Source organism: Cebus imitator, unplaced genomic scaffold (genome assembly GCF_001604975.1).
Source record: "Cebus imitator isolate Cc_AM_T3 unplaced genomic scaffold, Cebus_imitator-1.0 Scaffold117, whole genome shotgun sequence".
NCBI classification, from domain to species: domain Eukaryota; kingdom Metazoa; phylum Chordata; class Mammalia; order Primates; family Cebidae; genus Cebus; species Cebus imitator.
The window spans coordinates 2202613-2207642 of NW_016107432.1; positions in this window are offsets into that span (position 1 = coordinate 2202613).

A 5030-nucleotide genomic window follows, 5' to 3' on the forward strand; every position below is an offset into this window, starting at 1 on the left:
TTTTTTCCTGAAAGACAGTCTCACTCACTCACCAAGGCTGGAGTGCAGTAGGGGCCATCTCAGCTCACTGCAACCTCTGCCACCCAGGTTCCTGCCTCAACCTCCCAAGGAGATGGAATTACAAATGTGTGTCACCACACCTGGCTAATTTTTGTATTTTTAGTAGAGGAGAGGTTTCACCATGTTGGCCAGACTTGTCTTGAACTCCTGGCTTCAAATGATCCACCTGCCTACGCCTCCCAAAGCGTTGGAATTACAGGCATGAGCCACCGCATCTGGCCTAAGATATTTATTTATTTATTTATTTTTGAGACAGAGTCTTGCTCTGTCATCAGACTGGAGCCCAGTGGCACAATCTCCACTCACTGCAACCTCCCATGTTCAAGCGATTTCCCTGCCTTAGCCTCCTGAGTAGCTGGGACTATTGGGGAGTGCCACCACACCCAGCTAATTTTGATTTTGTATTTTAGTAGATACTGGGTTTCACCATATTGGCAAGGATTGTCTTAATCTCCTGACCTCGTGATCTGCCTGCCTCTGCCTCCCAAAGTGTTGGGATTACATGAGTGAGCCAGAGTGCCCAGCGAGATTACTTTCATAATCAGAGGAATCTTTCCAACTCTTCTTGTGGGAATGCTACTAAATACATAATCAAAAAATGATTGTGACAGAAAAGGCTGTTGGTGCTACATGAGCATATGGAGGTCACTCAGTGAGACAGAAACTCAGTTTCTGTGGAAAATGGACTGCAGTGACACAGAATAAACCTGGGAATGACTGAATTTCCTCTGCACAGCACCCCTGTCACCCAGGGGTGGGGTGCAGCAGGAGACACAACAGAGAGGAAGGGAGCAGGGGAGAGCTGGGGGAAAGCTCTGGAAAGGCCAGAGCCTGGATTAATCCTGTTCAGATTTCTGACTTCTTTCTGCTCATCCTCTATCAGAGCTGCTCACACTATCTCCTTTTCTCAGACCCTAGGGCTTAAGTGATGAGTTGTTATTGAACCAGAGACCAGGGTGCACAGAACAAACACTTGTGTTAAAAGGTGCTGTATCCTAGAACCACAGAGGATTCGCATTGGTTTCATTCCATCAAATAAATTCTTTTTGGATGGTGTAAATACAAGATTTGATGAAAAGAGTCCTGAGTTCAAACATTAGAATTTGGTAGCAACACATAGATACAACGGTTTATTTAGTTTTTGAAATAGGGTCTCCATCTTTTGCCCAGACAGAGCACAGTGGCACAATCACAGCTCACTGTAATCGCAACCTTCCAGGTTCCAGTGATCCTCACACCTTAGCTTCCTGAGTAGCTGGGGCTACAGATACTATCACCACACCTGGCTAATTTTTTGTGTGTGTACAGATGGTGTCTCCCTGTGTTGCCGAGGCTGGTCTCAAACTCCTGGACTCAAATGATCTTCCTGCTTGTATCTCCCCAAATGCTAGAATTGCTGGTGTGAGCCACCCTGTCCAGCTCTGAATTCTTAAAATTATCTGTAGCACATGTGAATAGAGTTTGTGAACTCTACAGGAACTTTAAAGTCATCATCTGCATCCACCTGAGAACATTGTAGCAGAGTTAGGTTTTGCAGGAATCTCAGCCGGACAATAAACATTCACTAAACAATGACTGTTTTCAGGGTCCTGGGCTGTCCGAAAAGATGCAGATCCTGTAGCAGTTGTCCCTATCCCACTACCTAGGATAATTTGAATAGAAGGTACCTGGGGATGAGGGGTCATCAGCTCCAACATCTAATTCAGACAATGCCTACTCCCAGCCCATCTGGCACCAACCCCATAGGCACTCTAATCTAGGGTTGCCAATTGTCTCTGAGCAACACTTGAGAAATCTACTCCCTGATAAAGAACAGCATAAAGCTATACTGCAAACCAAGCTACGTATCAATTGCAAATGTAAATTTCCTAATTGTCTGACAAGAAAAAAATACAATGTATGTAATAGCAGGAATTGGCATGGGGTGGTGGCTTATGCCTATAACCCCAGCACTTTGGGAGGCTGAGGTGGGCCGATCACTTGAGGTCAGGAGGTCCAGACTAGCCTGGCTAACATGGAGAAACCCAGTCTCTACTAAAAAAAAAAAAATACAAAAATTAGCTGAACGTGGTGCTATGGGCCAGTAATCCCAGTTACTCTGGAGGCTGAGGCAGGATCATCACTGGAACCCAGGAGGGCGAGATTGCAGTGAGCGGAGATTGGGCCACTGCACTCCAGCCTAGGTGACAGAGTGAGGCCCTGTCTCCAAGAAATAAGCCAATAAATAAACAATACCAAGAGTTAAGAGTTTATTTATTTATTTATTTATTTATTGCCCACCTGCAACTGTCTTAATTGACTTATACAGTTAAGAGCTTTTAAAAACATATATGTAAGGCTGGGCATGGTGGCTTATGCCTATAATCCCAGCACTTTGGGAGGCTGAGGAGGACAGATCACCTGAGGTCAGGAGTTTGAGACCAGCCCGGTCATCATAGTCGAGACCCATCTCTACTAAAAATATAAAAATTAGCCAGGCATGGTGGCAGGCACCTGTAATCTCAGCTACTGAGGCAGGAAAATCGCTTGAGCCCAGGATTCGGAGGTTGCAATGAGCCGAGATTGTGCCATTGCTCTCCAGCCTGGGCAACAAGAGCAAGACTCCATGTCAAAAACAAAACAAAAAAACTAGGCTGGGCACAATGGTTCATACCTGTAATCCCAACACTTTGGGAGGCCTAAGTGGGCAGATGGTGAAGTCAGGAGTTTGAGACCAGACTGACCAACATGTTAAGCCCCTTTTCTACTAAAAATATATAAAAATTAGCCTGGTGTGGTGACATGCACCTGGAATCCCAGATACTCAGGAGGCTGAGGCAGAAGAATTTCTTGAACTAGAGAGACAGAAGTTGCAGTGAGCCTACATTGTGCCACTGCACTCCAGTCCAGGTGACAGAGCAAGACTTTGTCTCAAAAAACAACAACAACAACAACAAATATAAGTGGAAAAAGTCACCAAAAGAGTGTTAAATTTAAAATGAAATGTTTATGTTTAAATATTGATTGCTTTTTCTTATTTCCCACATTACCTCAATTTGCCAGTAACTGTCAGGCTGTATGATGTCTCATGCCTGTAATATCAGCACCTTGGGAGGCCCAGAGGGAGGAGGGCTTAAGCTCAGGAGTTCGAGACCAGTCTGGGCAACATGGTAAGACTTCATCTCTACAAAAAATAAAAACATAAAAATTAGCCCAGTGTGGTAGCATATACCTGTAGTCCCAGCTACTTGGGAGGCGAGGTAGGAGGACACTTGAGCTGGGAGTTGAAGGCTACAGTGAGTCCTGATTGCATCACTCTCTGGGCAACAGAGTGAAACCCTGTTTCAAAAAACCAACAAACAAAAACCAACCATCTGCAATTCTCCACAATGTAAAATAAACATATTGGGAACAAGAAACAAAGAGATGAAAGTCTCACTTCAGAGGTAGCTACTCCTAGTATCTTGTTAGACTTTTAAAAGTACTCAGTAATACACTATAGCTGAAGAGTGAAGCACATTTTATTTGTTTTGAGATGGAGCCTTGCTCTGTACCCCAGGCTGGAGTGCAGTGGCATGATCTCAGCTCACTGCAACCTCCGCCTCCTGGGTTGAAGCAATTCTCCTGCCTCAGCCTCCCAAGTAGCTGGAATTACAGGTACCCACCACCACAACCAGCTAATTTTTATATTTTTAGTAGAGACAAGGTTTCACCATGTTGGCCAGGCTGGTCTTGAACTCCTGATCTCATGATCCACCCACCTTGGCCTCCCAAAGTGCCAGGTTTACAGACATGAGCCACTGCACCTGGTCTGTTTTAATTTTTTCAGACAGATTCTCTCTTTGGAGTGTAGGGGTGCCATCATGGCTCACTGCAGCCTTGACCTCCAGGGCTCAAGTGGTCCTTCCCCCATCGGCTTCTGGAGTAGATGGGATTATGGGCACATGGTACTACACCTGGCTACTTTCACATTTTTTTTTCTGGCAGGGCATGGTATATAAGGGCTGTAATCCCAGTACTTTGGGAGGACAAGGCTGGTGGATCACAAGGTCAGGAGTTTGAGACCAGCCTGGCCAATATGGTGAAACCCCATCTTTATCAAAGGAAAAAAAAAATGAGACAGGCTTGGTGGCAGGCACCTGTAGTCCCAGCTACTCTGGAGGCTGAGGCAGGAGAATGAAATGAAATGTTTATGTTTAAAGGAGGTGGAGGTTGCAGTGAACCAAGATCCCACTATGTCACTCCAGCCTGGGTGACAGACCGACGGTTTGTCTCAAAAAAAAATTTTTTTTCTTAGAGACAAGATCTCTCTATGTTTCCCAGGCTGGTCTTGAACTTCTGACCTCAAGGGATCCTCTTCCCTTAGCCTGCCAAAATGCTGGGAGTGCAGGCATGAGTCCCCATGCCCAGCCAAGAGAAACATTTTTTAAATGAAATGTTACTTATTAATGACCAAGGAGTTAGAATTATTTTCATATATGGCTGGAAAATATGGTGTTTCTTTAAAAAATATTAGTCTTTTGTTTTCTCTAGATATCATTTTATTTTATTTTATTTGAGACAGAGTCTTGCTCTGTCACCTGGGCTGGAGTGCAGTGACGTGATCTCAATTCATTGCAGCCACTGTCTCCCAGGCTTAAGTGATTCTTCTGCCGCAGCCTCCCAAGTAGCTGGGACTACAGGCACATGTCACCACACCAGGCTAATTTTTGCATTTTTTAATAGAGACGGGGTTTCACCAGGCTGGTCTTAAAATCCTAACCTCATGATCTACCTGCTTCGGCCTCCCAAAGTGCTGGGATTACAGGCAAGAACCACCTCCTCAGGCCTCTAGATATATTTTATAAAAATATGCAAAGAGCAGGGCATGGTGGCTCAAGCCTGTAATCCCAGCATTTTGGGAGACTGAGGCAGGCAGATCGTGAGGTCAGGAGTTGGAGAACAGCCTGAACAACACGGTGAAACCCAGTCTCTCAAAAAAATACAAAAAA